The sequence below is a fragment of the Bombus pyrosoma genome, linkage group LG15 (assembly GCF_014825855.1).
Source record: "Bombus pyrosoma isolate SC7728 linkage group LG15, ASM1482585v1, whole genome shotgun sequence".
NCBI lineage: Eukaryota > Metazoa > Arthropoda > Insecta > Hymenoptera > Apidae > Bombus > Bombus pyrosoma.
In genome coordinates this window covers 8,108,198-8,126,911 of record NC_057784.1, presented here as the reverse complement: position 1 = coordinate 8,126,911, position 18,714 = coordinate 8,108,198, and positions in this window count along the sequence as shown.

The window sequence follows — 18,714 nt, the reverse complement described above, 5'->3', positions numbered from 1 at the left end:
CGCGATCCCTCTCGCGAGGATGTACCCCCGGTGCGTGCAACTGGGTTTACAGCCGGATGCAGGCGGCGAGGTCGCGGCCACACAGAGGTAGTAAGGGAATATATACGCGCGAAGTAGTTGGAGCGGAGTCGAAGCGGAGTTGGAGCGGACGGGACAGGACAGGAGAGGACGGGGCGAAGCCGGATTTCTTTTCTCGCTGCGGAGCCGCTTGCCGGCGCTCGCACGCGGCTACGGCTAACTGTATTTTGACTTTGTGGCCTGAATTGCGGTAACACGGTAACTGGCTCCACCGCGCGCGACACCCTGAAGTAACGGGCCATATCTCGAAGCCACGCTCTTCAAGCCTTTACACGCGTGTAAGCTACCTACATAAAAGGCACTCTCACGCGCGTAACTCGGTCCCCTGGCTCTGTGTCGACGTGCGTATACACACGCGTGGCAGCAAGCGTGCATTCACGAGGCGACCGCCAAACGCCACCGATATGCCGCGATTCTATGTATGATGGGCAGATGGTCGATACGAGCATGCAAGAGTAACGAGGAAACGCGCACGAGAGAATGGTGGCTTCGTTAGATGCGAGAACGAGACGACAAACGGAGGCGAACGTAGGATCAGGAGCAGCGACGGTTGTCATCGTGTGCGTTCGGCCCGTCGCGAGTTCCTACGTTGGTACACGCGCGCTCGTTGCAACGTGAGTGCAGGAACAGTTAGGTAGAAGGTGGCCACCGGCTCGACTCTGTAGGTCGCAGCCGCGGGACGCGCGGACCGACTCTGTATATCCTTCGCATCCGGGGGATCGCCACCGAGACGACAGCAGGACCTTGGGCCTTAACCCACTCTTACTGGGAAAGGGACTAGCAACATAACGCTTCTTCGTGTCTCCTCTCCGTGGCGTGCCTCTTCCGCGTTCACCGTCTCGTGGACACGGCAGTTCGCGGAATTTAGCTGCGTGTTTCTTCATCAATCTCGATCGCGAGATACGTATACTGAGAAAACACAAATTTGGTATCTAGAAAGCGTAATTTTATTCGTTTCTTCGAATAACAAGCCGGAGTAGTATTTATAAATTCTTTGATTAAACATATCTTCGGTTGATTAAAATTAAAAAAATTGCTTCATCGGTAAATATCATTTTAAGCTATAAATCGAACGACGCGGATCTCCTCGTAGTCTTTGTCAATGGATTCTGTTTAACCAACGATCAACATCGCCTGCACGTAAAGAACCTACCGTGAGAGTATCACGTGCCACGGCACGCGACACTCGATTCCCGAGGTCTGCGACGTACGGTGCAGGATCAGGAAGCGTAACCGAGAGAAAGCCATCTCAGACTCGTCTCTGTTGTTCATCGTTCTCACCCCTTTCTCTCTGTGCGTCTTCCTGCGTAGAAAAGGAAGTGCAGCAGCTGTTTCTGCCGCTTTCTCGAGAAGAACCCTTTCTCGGTCGTCCCTTGAAGAAGGTAAAGAAGGTCCTTCCGGGATCCTGTGTATCTCGTATTCCATCGAATTGGTTTTTTCCTGAGGGGAAAAATGGCCACGTGTCAGCGCAGGGGATGAAAGTGGGGGAAAAGGAGAAGGCGACAGGAAAGAAAAAAGCTATCTGCTTTGTTGTCCATATGGCGCTCGATCCACGCTTTGGGGCATCGTCCACGATCCACGCGATCGATTTCTTCCTGGAAACGCTCAAATTTGATCTACGAGATCGACAGCTCCAGCGGAGACCCGGAAGTCGGTGGCGTGGCTCTTCGGCCCACGCGACGCGCGCCTTCTTGTCACGGGAACGCAAGATCAACGTGCTTACCCGAAGGAAGGCGGAATAATTATCGACGATATTCGAGTGACGTTTCTTTCACCGATTCCAGTTCCTGTGCTCCATAGGAGAAGAACGTCTGCCTTTTTCTTCTGTGGCATCACGGTGAAGAACGCTGTTCTAGTGAAAAAATTCACGGAAGGTCCGAATAACAATGTACAATGTTAAACGCGATTGGAACCTATCGGTCACAATTCCATCTTCGTACTCATATTCTGCTGCTGTCCGTTGCTATTTTCCTTTCAATTTTTCGTGATCTCTATACGACTTCAAAATGTATTTCTTCGAACAATACACCCCTGTGGTCTCGTTGGCCAAAGAATAATCGACGAACGAGTTTCTCGGTCGACGTCCAACCGCTCGGGAAGAATCGGTATGCAGATGTCCAGTGGTCACCGTGGTGACATGGAAAAACGGTCAGCCGTTCTACCACGAAAAATGTCTTTTTAATTGGCAATTAGCCGCGTCATGGACCCTTTCGCATCTGTCACACGGCCACGGGTGATCTTTCACCGGCGGACGTAGCCGCCTTCGAGTGTCCCTCGAGACGTCTGAATGGGTCGGTTAACTAAAAAGCCCGCACAGAATGACGGTACATTCTCCGTTAATCCCTAGGACACGCGTTTCCTCCATTTTCCGGAGAGTGGCCACGCGAGCTGCCGAAGAAGGAAGAATGGACGCGGCGAGTGTGGCCATCGTGAAGTGGTCGATGGCCCGCTGGACATTTTTCATCCCCTAATTTGACGGACGGGCGTGCGGCCACCGTGCCCCCTCCGTTCTAAGGACATAGTACGCCAAAGAGGATCCGATATCCATGGGAGGGCATTCAGAAGCGTCGGCTTTTCAATCGTCGTGTTTTACATGCCGCTGCTCCGTTTTATCCATGACTGCTTTCACGAGGAAGAAGTATGATAGGAGAGAACATTAAATTTTCATCGCTTGCTTCCAATTTGAAATGTATGAAATGTTTGAAATGGTACTTGTTATATGAACTTCAATTATACACAAATAAATTATAACCAAACTATCTGTTTACCGACAATTTCATAGTTCTACTATATGTGATGATATTTAACACAGGGAGTTGATGAAGCTTATGATTAGTTCATTTAACTCGTCCATAGTTCCCATAAAATACGAGCAGAAGAAGAAAATCCATTCGTTCAAAATTCATTGCGACATAATCATTCCATGGAAGTTACGATTATAGTATTTCCAATAATCTCCGTATTGCAACATTTTATGATACTCGGTTTAATGTCCAAATTAAAATCTTCACATTTATATGTACCGTAAAAGGTGCACGAAAAATAAAACGGTACCAGAAGTTTCATGGCGCCCACGCGTCACCGCGAAGAAAAGACGCGTCCCGGAAAAGCGATATCTCCGAGGGAGCATTCGAGAAATATCGTCGAACGAACAATGGGAACGAGCGCTGGTTAAGAAGCGATAACAGAATCGAGGCAGCATATCACGGACCTTGAATTGCACCAGGCACACCTCCGTGTTGCCATTACGCGGCCACTTGGCACCGGCCACTTGGTGCGCCTACCCGGCCGCATACATCGCCGCTTTTTACCACTGCTGATCTATGCGTTCTACGATTACGCGACGTTCCTCTCATTCTCGAAACGTACGGTCGGCCGCGCGCTTTCCGGCTGTGAAAGAGAAGCAAGACGTAGTATCGACCATTACCTACCGCTCTCTCTCTTCTAACGCGACGCCGCCATTGTCGCGGCTGACTGATAAATCGATTGCTACGGCTAAGCTGACGGTAGGAAATATTTTGCATATGTTGTATAGGAACATTTCGGGGGAAACAGGAAACGATGACGATTTTTCTATTTTCTTCTCCTCTGATCTTTACGAAAATATTCCTTTCCTCGTTTCGTTTATATTCGTTCATATTCGATTTTACCGTGCGAGATATAAGAATTTTTACGCGTTTCATTTTACTACCTCCAGCTGGAGGAATTTGGAGAACGTCGGGCAACGTTCAAGATTCGGATCGTAAAAGTCGTCGAGGCCCCAAATCTTCTTTGCTTCCTGAAAGCCGAGGCACGATGGAAAGTCCATGGAGGCAGCACGGCGGTCATCGAGCAGAATGCAACGCCGCATATCGATGCACCGTGCCGATCGCAGCCAATATAAACACAGTGAGGCGACTGCTATGGCGAAGTCTAATTTCAAACACTTGCGCGACTCCGACGTGGCGTCATGGGAATCGATAATACGACCGATGCCTGTTGTCTTCTTCGTCCTTCTGTTCGCCAGTCGTCGTTCTTCATTGCACTCGCTTCCTTCCACACTGCCATCTTGCTCTCTCTCACACCAGCTACTTTCTTTCTTCGGCCAGTGCCGATTCATTCGGACTGCCGATGATGTTTCGAGAACAGTTATGTGGGAGTCTGGGTCACGAGGCGTGGCTTCTATGGGGACACCGTCCACTGTCCCATAGAACCACAATCCCATTGGCCAAGAAACACTCGCGAGGCACGACCGGAATAATTATGTAACCTGCGCTTCGCGGTACGCGAGCCGACGCGTTCGTGCTCGAGGGGGGTTGCAAACCACCGCGTCGAGAGAGAAAGAAAAAGACAGAGTGACGAGACAGCATGGGGAAGGGACGGAGAGAGCGGAACGGAGAGGAAAGGAGAGTAGAAGAACAGAGAAGGGGAACGGTGACCCCTGCATGCGAGGAAAATAGGTGCCGGTCTGCCCACGTGCGCCTCGTGTTTTTCCTCTTTTTCCTTTCTCCTCTGGCCTTTCGTCGCGACTGTCTCCACAGCCTCTTCGAATGGCAGTCCGTCATTCCGTCCGTCATTGTGGAAGTGGAAAACGATCGACGTGACCTCGGCTAGGATGTCAGCCGCGCGACTAGCTATTTATTGTCCTCCGTTGGGCCTGTTTTATCCACTCGATGGATTCGTGTCAGGGAAAAGGTTAATTATACCCAGTCACGAGCGAGATCGCGACGAGCTTTCGACTAACCAATGCTGTTATCTTCGCACTTGAGGAATTAACCTTTAGAGCGGCGGCTTTTAACTCTTCGTCGGACGATCCAATGGAGGCGCATTTGCAACTGCGAGTTTCAAAATATTTTCAAATCATGTCCGAATAAGATAGAAGGTAAGAAAGGAAACAATAGGAAAGAATTCGAGGAGGGATAAATGATAATAGTCGTTCAAAAGTGTTGGTGGTAGCGCGTTTAGTTCAAAATCGACGCCCACTCGACAGAGGTTGCATACCATTGATAAACTTCCGCGGTGAGGGCACAATGAATCGCATACGCGCTCGCTCGCGAGATATTATATCCTCTTCTTACGTCAGACCGGCAAATTGATTCCACCTTTTCACGGTGAAACACTCAGGGGAAGCGAAGGTTCTTCCGTAACGCCAGAACGAAATAAGTTTTGCGCGATTGTTGTCCCTGATTATACCCACGCGATAGTTCCTGTATTAGGCGCAGATGTTATGTGGCCAGAAGAATTCTAATTACCATCGGTTTTCACGTGTTCGCTGCCCGTTTCCGTGTTTTCTTTATTTTCACCATGCGTCGTGCCTTTCCTTCTATTTCATCAAACGAACGTTGTCGATAGTCATCGAATTACGATTCCCACGGTGTTCGCGCCATTTTTCACTCTTCGCACTTCATCCTTGCGTGAAAATAATTTTTCTTCCACTCTGTATTTCGCTGTCTCGCAAAAAAAAAAAAAATAAAAAAATAAAAAGAAGAAGAAGAAAGAAAAGTATTTGGCTGTCTCATTTCGTTTTCGTTATTCATAAAACTGCTGCGAAGAGAGTAATTTCGGTAACCCAGTAACAAAAGCAGCTTCCAAACATTCTTCCGAAATTCTTCGAAGCGACAGCACTCCTACGTGTTCCAAGTAGCACGAAAATTAGCAGGATTCGAAGCGTTGGAGGGATCACGGCGTCACTAACGAACCGTGTTCCCAATTATCATGGCCGCGCGAAACGGGGATTTTCGAGGCACGACTGAGCCTAATGCCCTAGTAACGGGATGACGCTTCTCTGTTCATGGTGCCGCGAATTTGCAATTCAAATAATTAGCGAAGCTGGTGAAAAACAACCGACTGCCGATCTCTCACTGTATCTCTTTCTCTTTTATCTTCACGTATGCACACGATCGTGTGTATTCGTGTTCATAGCGTCATCCAAATGGACGGATGTTCGTTCGTGGTAAAATCGGACATGGGTCGTTCGTTCGCCAGGTTTCGCGATGAATGGCGAACACACAACAGTGACTTTTTGACCTAAATTCTTTAACGACCGGCGAAGCTGACGTCAGCGAGTCCTTGACCGTAACCGGCGATCGCCTATACTCCACCGCCGGCACCTCCACCACCGCCGAAGCATCATGGAATCGCCGATGACCCTACCGGGAATTTGATTCGCGCCGACAGTTCCTGCTTCTCTTTTCTTTCGTTCTTCCCTCGCATTTCCCCTATTTTTCACGCTGTTCGTTCTACTTCGCCGCCACTTTTCGACGATTTTTGCCAGCTTCCTTTGCATTTTTGTTTTATGATACTTTTTCTTTCGTAGTGTTTCTTTATGTAAAGAGTGAAGTCAGTGTTTAGCATTCTATTAGGTGTCTTAATTATTCTCCTTTCCTTTCGTTTATTCTCGTTATCGGGGTTAGTAAAGTTATCGTTTCGGGGTTAAGCAAGAAGATCCATGACACCAGCGAATTTTCAAAGGTGATAATTCGAGGGAAGTTCAACTGGTAACCCGGTTCTTTAGTGTCTTCTTTCGTCGTATGAACACGTCGGGCTAACTCGAGTTAGCAGGAAATTGAAAACGCGAGAAATTTCACGCGGAACCGGTACAATTATGCGGCTCGCGTACCACTGTGACAGGATGTTTACTTATTGAAATTGTAGGCCTACACAAAATCGGTGAGGATTATGCCGAAACCGGTTCCGATTGTGTAGTTATTTTCGGAGGTACGCAAACTCATAAAAGGCTTTTACGAGGACCGATGGCCTGGCGCGTTCGCGAAACTGCCTGCTCGACGGACGTCCATCCATCGACCAGTCGCTTGTTTCTATAGTGCATGATCCCATCCCAGTAAAATACAGCTGCTTTACTTGCAACTATCGACCTTCGTCATTCAATCTCTAACGAATATTTAGCATTATACGAATCGCTGCGCGATATACATCGAGCCGCATCTACGACCTCGTCCACTATATATCGTCAACTATGTCGTACGTTTTGTCTTAGGATTCGGACGACACGCGAAATTGAAATCGCGCAGACGGACGCGTCTCGACGATAGGGCCGCGTTTCGAGGGATACAGCTCGATGGAGAGGTTGCACGCGCCAGCCACGTAACACGAGATTCTCGTAATCGAATACGCGAGAGAGCGCACGTACAAAGGGGACCACGGGACACGGGAAAAGAGAGGGTGGTGAAAGGCGGAGGAAGAAAAAAAAAAGTAAAAGAAAGAGGACGGATAGGATGTACGTAGGTGAATATTCGGACTGGCCAATCGATCGGACGGTATCCGCGTTACTCGAACGCTACTTCTTGCTCGAGAGAGAAGGAAAGAGAGAAAGAGAAAGAGATAGAGAGAAAGAGAGGTCAGGCCATACGCACAGGATGCGTCGATTTTTTGCCCGCCAACATTTTTTCTCTCTTCCATTTTTTTCTTACAGCGTCCGCTGTTGCCGCTGCGCCTTTTTCCTCTCTCCTCTTTCTTCTCTGTCGCTTTTTTCCCCCCGGTGGAAAAATGCATAACGGGATACGCGGACCAAGCACCGAAAACCGGGGGAACGTGCGCGGCATCATCGAGCCACCGAATTCAACGAAGTCTTACATCAGCGTCCCTTCGGGAATGGCAACCGTGACACGGGCATTTGGGGATGCTCCTTCTTCTCAAAATGGAGACGGAAGGAACGGAGATGAAGATTCGTTGCTGATAAGTGAAAGGAAGAAGACTTCTACTCGGAAGAGTGGCTGCGAGGGAGAAATATAGCAGGTATTGGAACTATATGATACTTATATGATTCATTGTATATCGACCTAGGTAGCAGCTGGTGTAGATTGTCCGCAGCAATCGGAAGAATTAGCCGGGGTGAATGAAACAAACTCAAATATCACGATGAAAGCCATTATACCCGGTGTACGTTGATCGTCCTGCTGTATTTACCAAAAAACCGAGGAAAAAGGCGACCGCAGCAGGCAGCGGTAACACGAAAAAACCTCACGCACAGCGCCACATTTCCTTCCATCAATCAAACCTGGAACACGTGACAGGGGAGAAGGCGCAGACACGGTCGAAGGCCACGGATTGCCTATGCAACTTCTCTCGCAACCTTCTCTTCGGACAGTGAAGGGGAGGGTGTTAGGTAAAAAGATCGTAAATGGTTGCCACGTGAGTCCAGAATTCGAATTCCGTGTGGACGAAAAGCATACATGGTTTCGGCGTTATATGCACGAACGAGGCCTGGTCGTTGTTGCGCACGAGGAAACGTGACGCGAAAGCCGAGTCCTTTTCCGTGCATCTCATTAGGACACCGGAGGGACAGGGGCAACCACCCAGGACCTGTATGTCGCTTATCAGGATGGATATATTTTACGATCGGGAAGTTGGCCAGACTTCCGCTGTTGGAGACTACCTAATTGGACGGCTCTCTTCCTGCTACGATTCGCCGAGGAACCCTCGACTTTCGTGAAGCGGCCCGAACCGTGCTTAGAAGCGTTTCTTTCCGTCCTGCCACCTCGTTCTCTTCCCTTCTCCCAGCTATACATATTTCTCTCGCACAACGCTCTTTGTCCACCTCCCTTTCTTGCCTTCGTCGTCTTCTCTCCTTCTTCTTGCTTTCCGTCTCTCTGTTCTTCGACCTTCCTTCTCGCCTTCCCTCATCCGCCACACCGACAAGGAAGTTTAACGCCGGCCCACCGTGGTGTGGCACGGGCTGCGTTCGTTCGCCGCGCATCCGTGAAAGTGAAACGGAGAAAATCAGGTTTCGAAGACGAGCCTTCGAACCTCCTCTCCGTGGATGTCGTTCGAGACACGTTGATAGAACCGAGAGCATTGTCTCGCGGACCACGCGGATTCTCCTTTGGACGCGATCCAACGCGACCGGGGACACGCGTTTTTCTACCTGCCTTCGAGGTAGAAAAGATCTTTCCACTTCGATGCGACCTTTCTCTCGACTCTTATTCGATATAGTCGCCTCGAATCTGTATGACTTAATTATCTGATAATAAATAAATTAAAAAGAATGTTTTTTAATAATATCACTGATAAGAGAATAGATATGTTGTAAATATAAAATACGACAGCAAGAAGAAGCAGAGTAGTCGATCATCGGGCAGAGATGCTGATGCGATCTCAGCTGAGAGGCGGCCAAAGTCAGCTGACTTCGAGCGTTACCTGGCACGGGTCAAGACTCCCTCCTACTTTCCACACTCTTTGTCCCTCCATCGCGCTTCCACTTCTAAATCGTCGAGTCGTAACTGCGAGAACAAGTCGAGAAAATTTCGTGACTTTGCAACGTCGAATTTTCGTCCCCGATCTCCACTTATCGACCCTCGTCGGCGGCTGATTAAAAGACGGAAGCGATAGTATCCCGGACCAAAGACGATTAACAAGCAGCGGGAATCAAGCGTTCGGAGAGAAACCGATCGTTACCACGGCCTCGGTTCATAAACCAAGAAACCACAACGCGCCACTTCCCGTGAGGGACGCGCGCGCGCGCCATTCGTCGCCTCCGCGCCGCGACCGTCCCACCCGGCCTCTTCCGTAAACAGAGCCCAATTTATGCAACGTTGATAGACAACCGTGACACCGCGTTGCTTCTATCATTGAATTTCGTCCACTTATTCTGCATGTCCACTCGGTGTGATTTGAAAAATGGATCAGGATTATGAGACTGCGAACTATGCTGTGGTTCACCCTCGGGTCCCGCGAGCGGCGGGTTCGCTCGTGTGTTCCGTCCACGCGAAATCGTGCGAATCGATCGGGCCGCTGGCATGGGACAGAGTGCATGGAGGAAGCGAGCGATCGAAAAAGAGCAAACCGGGAAGACGAACGCAGAGGATGAAACATCGGCGGCGACAGCGGTAGAAGAAGAAGAGAAGGAGGAGGAGGAGGAGGAGGAAAAGCAAAGGTGGTGGAACAGGAGGCGATCGAAGAAAGAGAGTGAAGGATGAAAAGAAGGGAACGAAGGAGAAGAAGATAAAGTAGACAAAGAAGAGGAGGCAGAAGGAGAAGGATAAAGATGAGAGTAAAGAGGTGGAGAAGGATGAGGAGGAGGAGGAGGTGGAGGAGGAGGCACGAGTCGTCGGTGCAAACCGAACGAGGTATAGAGGAATCGGTAGGCGATACGGGAGCGGGGGAGGTCGAGCGTGCGAGGGAGGGAGGAGGTGGAGGTCCGGGTGTGGGGACGAGGTAGGGTGGAGGCTAGAGGGGGCTCGCGGGGCCAGAGACGAAGGGAAGTTGGTATCGCGGATGGCGATGGCGATGGCAGAGTCAATGTCCTAGCGCTCGCACTGGGTCACGGCGAGTTGCGGCCAACGACCCAAGCCAGAGCTCCTCTTTACTTTGCACAGAACGAGCGAGAAAGAGGCCTGGAAAAGGGGAGGAACGAGGATAGAGCGGGACCAAGCGATAGACAGAGAGCAAGCTTGCAGCGCGAGCGAGCTGAATAGAGGGAGTTGGAGGGAAGGAAGCGAGACGAAAGGAGTAAAAGAGAGAGAAAGAAGAAGATACAGTCTCGGAGGGACAGAGACGAACAGCGTGTTCCCTGGTTCCTCGTCTCGCGATGTGTATACTGGGTGCTCGAAGCGAGAAGTCGTTCCTTCTTCGCCGATCCTTCTTCCCGTGGTGGATCCTTCTTCCCATTTTCTGCATCTCCGACGATCTCCACCTAGCCTTTGTCCACCGTGTCTGCCTAACCCAGACCTGCTGGCCGGCCGGATTCGCCGAGTCGCCGCTGACACGGAAACCAGCCTGAGAATCTCGTTTCCTTCGAGCCTACGTGCTTCGCGTTCCGCTAAGAGGAGAGGGGGACACGCAAGTTCAGTGACGATTATCGGTGACCTGTCTCTTCTCTTCTGTATATATTTCTGCCTGTGGTGTAGCTTCCTCGATCACGATCCACGAGCATTGCCACGAAAATTGCCCACGGGACACGCCGGTTCTACCGAGCTTTTCCCTTTCTTCTCGTTAATCTTCGAGGTCTTCTAAGACTCGACCGGTTCCGCGATCTTTCACGATCGCTATGACTACTCTTTGTGCCGGCACTCTTCGACCGAGACTAATAGATTACGTTCTATCCGTCTGTCTCCGGTGTACCGAGTCCTCCGAGTCCCTTTCCTGCCCTCCGGCGATGTTGTGAGGGCTTCTTATATAATTCCCCGTGTCCTTCCTTGAGGAAAAGGCGAGTCTCGCTCGGAACACGAGACACACGCGAGATAGAATCTCTCTTCTAGCTGGGATGGTTGGCTGACTCGCGAGAGAATTCGAGGAAAGTCGGTAATGAACGTCCACTGTGCCGGTGAAACAGTCGTTTGCCAGAGAATAGATAAATTACCGAGGCGTCTGGTCGAATGTAAATCACACGATGCTGGCCTGATACGTAAGTTGGCCTCGCCGGAAGAATCGATCGAACGATCTCCTGTTATCGTAGCCTGTTAGATTTCGATCCGACGACGATCCGATAGCGAATTCCTTCAAGGTACTCCCACAACGAAGTTCACGAAGTTCATCCGTGTTCGCTGAAAGCAGCTCCGTTCGCCGAGACCAATCGAGAAACTCGAGTTTCCAGTCGAGCGACAGATACCGTCTCGAATTCCACTCGCGGCATTACTATGCATAATGAAGAGATATTTGTTTTCATAGCGTTCAGACCACGTGCTTTTCAACATTTCCCTTTCTTAGTCTTTTCCTATTCCCTGTTTCGATCGTTCTTTATCTTTTCATAATACACGATGGCAATGAAAATGGCTATGAATACAGAATTCTCAGATTCGTGCCGAAGATGCTGCGGTGTTGATCTCGAGCGGCCTCCGCGCGGGCAGGTGACTCCGCGTATGATCGATCGGGCTGGCTCGATCGAACTCCTCTCGTCGACGCGTTCACACGTGATGGCGATCGATCGAGACGGGTCAAGTTCGAGCACCCTGCTCGCGAATAATCGGTCTCCGAATAATCGGTCTCGGTCGTGGTAGCGGTGGGGATGATCGTCACTTAATTAGACGTAGGAAGCGCGAAGGAGGCAGCGGCGAAAAAGACACCGGGGGCTGCGGCGATCTTGCGTGATACGCCGGTACCCGTGGTATTCGCAATAATTTATTCGGCCAATTACTTCAGAACTGACGCGAGCCTATGGCGAATCATTGAGCGTAAAGGTCAATAGCACGTAGTTGTAACTCCGTGCACGGGGAACAAGTCATCTAAGCGCATGTATTCGCAGCGACGCCGCGGAGATCCAGCTTTTCGAGCGATTAGGTTTTATTCTCGTTAGGAGTTCTTTATACCGCGTCGAGGGAATTAAAAAAAAAAATATATATATATATATCTTTATATAATGTATAGACACGTGTACACACCGATCCGTAGATAGAAGGACGTGGGTTCCCCTTGGACTCCTAATGGAGGCTCCCAGTTAAATATCGCGAAATTAACTTCACCCTGTTATTATCTGTACCACGGTCCCTATACGTGTAAGGGATTAATTAATCGCGCGATTAATAAGCGCGCTACGAATTTCAAATATTTATGAGAATGGAATTCAACTGTGTATACGCGCGGCTCCCGAGGAAAGCTAAGTGGGAGAGATCGCTGATAAGCAGACGGAAAATACAAGAACGAAGCGCTTCGAAGACTCGCTCGCTCGAGCACAGTGAGAAGTGAACGGCGATTAAAGCGGCTAAATTTATATTGGATCGTCGAATTCAACGGCCGGCAGCCAGTTGGAGAAATAATTGCCGCCTCTTACGTCGGATTAACGATTAGGTTACCCAATCGATCTTCTCAAGGTCTGTGAGATCTCGATCTCGTAACGAACCCGCCATACAAATACCGGAATATCGAAGTACGGGCGAAGCTTGACGCGAACGTTGACGCGAACGTTGACGCGTTTCGCCTCCCTGCGCGAATTCCTCCATCGGTAATATCAGTTAACGCGTACGAATTGACAAGTGGAACTTGTAACACGCCAGTTCCTGTCCGTACAATGTACTATGCTCGCCGTCTCGTGCCTTCGATACCAGGCTTAGGAATCGCGAAACACGCTTGACGGTTCGCAGAGATTCTAATTATAAGTCAGTTTCTAATGGAACCGCCTGGAATTGCCGCTTCAGATAACACGAGAATTATATCCGACCTCTTCCTACGGAATATCAAATGAACAAACGAAAGCCTCGTTAAGCTCATAAATAAACGAACAATTCCCCCCATTCTGCCTACCCGCAACGTCCACCCGATTCGTCGAGGCTTTAGGAGCTACCATTTCGCTCGGATACCAAAGTCCCAGAACACGCTTTGGCGCGCATGAATTATTCCTTCGACTTTAGCGTCGAGTCTTAATCCGATGGATCTTATATCTATTAAACCTATGGATCACGGAAGTTTTTCTTTTTATCGACACAAGCGATCGCCAATCATTTTCATTGCATATGTGATCGATTCTATTATTAACCGTTTGAACGATCGCTATCGTATTGATTTATCGCACGATGTAGAATCGAAGGACGAAGCGATCGAACGATATTCGCGTCACCTTTGCCATAGTTTAACCCGACAGTTTTTAACGCGATCGATTTTTCTAAACATACGGAAAACTAGAATACTCGCTGAAGAAAATCAAGGCGATTTCTTACGGTAGAAGATAGAACGACGTTCGAGGAATCGACTGGTCCTATTTCGTACCGAATTCGATGTAACGGCTGGCCAAAAATAAATTCAAGACCCGGTAGATCGGAGAACGAACAGGAACGCCACTAGCAGATCCAGCAGGGAAATATACCGTTAGCGCGTTGCCCACGAATAGTTCACGGCGATCGAGCGAGCCCGATTTTTTTCTGCCAGCCTCGCTGCTCACCTACTTCGAGAGACCCGCGCTTCGCTGTTTACGGCCCCATCGTTGGTCCGCCAGCGAACTCCTCTTCTTTTTGGATTACCAGGCTGTTTCGGCTGACCGGTATTCCGATTCTCGATGTCATCGTTTCTTTCGTCCTTCGAACCATGTAGCGATCGTTTTTGCTAATTTCCGTCCTTGCGTGAAATAGTCACGCGTCGACCTATCGAACCTACTCGTTTCAGTTTCGTTTAGTCATAATGGAATTATTTATGGCTCGCGTCCTCGATCGTTTCGATCAACGTATAAATATCTACATATTATTATTCTATATATTTCTGAGTATTATATTTGATCTCTAATTTTATATCTGCTGTACAAGCAGGCATGAATCTCCTACCATATCATTCAACGACAACGTTCTTAACGAATATGCCAAAGTTCGAGCTCGTTACATCTCGCTCGTTCGAATAATTTGGCTACAGTTCGCGGAATGGAACTAATTTTAATTAAACGATAGTTTTATTGTTTCAGGATGATAATTCCGTCGTGGGTAATGGTAATGCCGTTTGGGGATGAGACCGACAGCCTCGCAGGATATAGTACCCTTCATGTGAACCTGAAACGATGCCTGGAAACCCGAGGGAGGGAAGCCTGAGGAAGTGTATTTGAATTCGTTACGCGTACTTTGAAAAGTAATAGTACTACTCATAAGCGGGGCTGGGAAGAGGATCTCTCTTCTGACACACAGCAACAATGGGTCGGTTTATTCATCATCGTGTTGCGTACGATATTCCCCCAATTCACTTTTGCCGCGAGCAACTTCAACCGTGACAATTTATTACGAGTAACTTGGAATCCTTGCAACGAACACGGAATATTAATACATCGGCAAATACATATTCTGCTATTCGTTGAACAGCTGTGCTTCCATTGTTACCACATTAATCCATTTACCTGGCCGAAATTACCTGCGAGATTACAAACGAGACACAAGCATAATCCTTTTTATTACGTTACGACGTGTACAAGCAATATCGTACTTTGCAACGTCGTAAACCGAGTAAACGAAAAATCTACCGATATTCGGTAAAATTGATCTCACTTTTCTTTACGAACAGATTAATTTTTATTACTCGTAACTGACAAGAGGATATTAATACTAAGATATCCTAAGATATTAACAATAAGAGGATATTAATAATAAGAGGATGAAATTCGGCTGTGAAAGAGATAAAAAGAAAATTGTAAGAGATGTTTGGAACAATCGGTGAACCGATGGTTTCACAATACACGACGGAATACGATTCCGCCTTCGCGGGACAGCAGCGATGAATAGGCGATAATTGAAACGGTCGATGTTGCAAGAAGCGGCTGACCATCGCATCAGGGTCAGCCTGGTGCAACGAGGAAACGAAGGAAAGAAGAAGAAGCGGATGATGGTCGTTGCATAATCCCGATTTCAATCCCCTCGCCCGCCGTTGTCTCGGGGTCAGCGTGCTTCTCGAAGAAAATCACTTTCCTTCCCATAGCTGCTACGAGGTATATACATATATGCATGTAACTACGTTCTATACGCAGCTACGTATCTAGCTACTTGTTCGCGCTTACGAGCGAGCGAGCAAGCAAACGCGTGCACCGATTCTTCCTTCCTCCCGCGGCGCGGCTCTTCCTGGTTTCTCAGCTCGTTACGAACGAACCGACAAATTATCGAGGCTGGCTGCACGAGCCGTGGACGCGAACACGCGCGACTGTACACGACGAAAGAGTAGAAGGGAAGACGAAAGAGGAACGACAGCACGAAATCTCGGATGCGTCAGTAACGCAGGCCTCCTCGTACTTTCACTTCCTTTCCCCTTCGAGCTCTCTTTCCCTCTTTCTTCGCTCCTCTTTTTCCGCCTCTTTCTCGCACCTTCCCGACTCTTCGCCTCTTCCATGCGGCCATTCTTTCTTTCTCCCTGCCTCTCCCTCGGACATAGAACTACTTTTCCTTTCAAGCCCTTGACTCAGGGTACCCGACCATGCCCATCACGAATCCGTGGATCTTGCCGCGTGCATACGAAGCCCTGATCTCCTTTTATTCTTCGCCACCATCTGGTCGCGTGTCCTGCCGTCGACCATTTGGTCCCGTCGCCGCATCTTGCCGGCGAACGCGTGGGATAAATAGTCGCGTCCAGCCGTGGCTATTGCCGCTCGATCACTGAACGAGCCGCGCCGCGCGCGGAGGAAGGAGAAGGACGAAGCGGAGGAAGAATGAAAGAGGGAACGCGCGCGCTGTGACCTCTCCGCGTGGTGCTTTGGCCACCGCGCCGCGGAGAGCAGCGGCGCAGTCTGCGTGGAGCGTGCTGCCTAGGCGAGCAAGGGTGAGAACCCGAGGGACACGAAGAAACGGAATCGCGAGGGGAGAGACGACGCAAATACGTAGTTGTTGGTGGTAGCGATGGTAGCGATGGTAGCGAGGGAATAAAAGAGTTACACGGTAGTAAGAAGAGGTAGCGGGCCATGGAACGGACGTGGAAGAAACCGAAGAGGGCAGCAGGCAGGCGAGGATGTTTCGAGCGTGTGGTGACGCTTTCGCGTGATCGACGGAGACGACGAGGACGTTGACGTTAGGACCGACAACAACAACAACAACAAGAACAGAACCACTGATAAAGAAGCCGAAGAAGAAGAGAAAGAGAGGCAAGAGGAGAGGAAGGAGAAGAAACGGAGAAAGAGGTGGTGGAGGACGCGTTGAAGAAGGAGACGAAGAAACGGGCAAACAAGAAGGCGAGGAGGGCCGATGATAGAGACAGCGGTCCGTGGCGGTGGAACGAGCGTGAAAGAACATGCAGAGGAAGAGACTGAAGGAAGGCTGCAGAAGGCGGTTGGTGGGTAGGGGAGCGGGTCGGTGGGACGAACAGGGGGGCAGGGAGGTGAGTCGAGATGATGCAGTTGTGCGTTTGCAAGGAAGGCGGAAGGAGGAACCGCGGAGGGAACCGGTCCCGGTCACTGGGCCACCAGCCGGCCGTCGAACCCGCCACACTGCCCCCTACCACCCCCTACCCCTCCTTTTCCTCTCCTCTTCTCTGTCTCTCGCTCTTCTTCTCCCCGTGTTTCGCTCCAGCCATCTCTGTCTTGCTTCCTTCGGCCTCCCTGCGCAGAAATGCCTCCCCCGCCCCTCTGCCGCCACCGCCTCCTCCTCCTCCTCCTCCTCCTCCTCCCCTTTGGAAAGCTTCCCTCCATCGAGAAACCTTTCTCGACGCTCGGACTCTCCGCGACGACGACGACAACGACCACGACGACGACAACTCTACTCCGCTGCCTTGGAGTTCTTCAAACAATGTCAACCGGCGTGCAGCGTTGTGTGCGCCGATAATGCCACCGGTGCCACCATGTTTACCGGCCCGAGGCTATATGCTAGCCGTCTTCCCGCCGTGGCCGACGTTTTCGCGTGTCTCCTCGTCCCTTGCGGCGTGAGCCCGCGCGAGGCCGACGATCGCACGCTTCAACGGTGAGAATGAACACGGATCGGACGGACGATGCCTCGATCTTGTCCCGGACGAACTCGCTGCTTCCTCCGCTCGTATTCGAAAGGGAGCTTGGTCCTTTGCCGATGATCGTCGTATCGATCCTTGGTAGATTTTTATTTAATCTTTGTATCGTGTATTCTTTTCCATAGGCTGTCAAGCATTATCTTACTTCTTAAATAGATCGATAATTAGTTTTCCAATGTTTACGTATTCGTCTATCTCAGATATGTAGATATAGCGAATATCCGGTGATTTATGCACAGCAGTGTACACGCATCTATCTTGAGAAAGTCACGTTCGTACTATTCAACTTCGAAACACGTGCTCCGTTTTCTCATTCATCTTCTCAACTTTGATTCTCTTTTCTCGCATCGAACCATGAAAAACAAATAGAGATAGGGGAATTTCAAGTACCAATGCGGATCGATACGCGACAATGGAGATAATCTGTTAATCCGGCAGGAAAAAGCGAAACGTCGGGATACACGCGTGTGCGCTGTGCAAACACTGCCGATATATCGAGGCGGTGAAAAGGAACGGAGACACGGGTACTCCGGCGGGCACGGTCGTTCGCGTGGAAAGAATGGAAGAATTAGTTTTGGATCGGGCTTTCGATCGTGAGAGAGCAGGCGAGCAGGTAGCGCAAACGGAAGCTTGACTCGTACACGGTAATCTCGCCGAGATACGCCAAACATTTTCTCTTAATTAAGAAAGGACGTGGCCGTAATTAAGTTTCCCTTCCACGTTATTCTCCTGCTCGTTTCAGACCGCGCCGCGTGTTACACCGCCGCGCCGTCAAAACACAACGTTCAGCGACTTCGAACGATGACTTCTGCTTTCAATTAGCCACGCTAATTCATCAAAACTGCACCTGCTACGCTCTTCCCTCTACATCCTGTTTATTCGTCATCTCGGTGAAAAATATGTTTGTTCCGGTGTAATTGTAGAATAGGTTGCACCAGTTGCTCAAACGACAGCGATCCATGTTCCAAGAAAAATTTACGATTTCTATCGCGAACGTCACGTGTTTCCAAGCTTTCTCAAAGATAACGTTTAATTTAGCAATCAAGCCGGTCGATATTACAGTTTCGTATATCGATACAGGGCTTGTAGTTCTTATCAGTTTTATCCGAACTGGACGATCTACTTCTCGATAGGAGACTCACCTGAACAATACCGGCACGCGTTATCGCCACTGTCCCGCGTTTCGACCAGCGAGCGAAACGCGCTTTGTCACAACGCAGTAATCGACAGTCTGGAAAGTTCGATGATTCCTGTCCAGCTCGTGCCCGTTTAGATCGCATTCCGCAGATAGGACACGCGACGGCAGACAAGAATTAT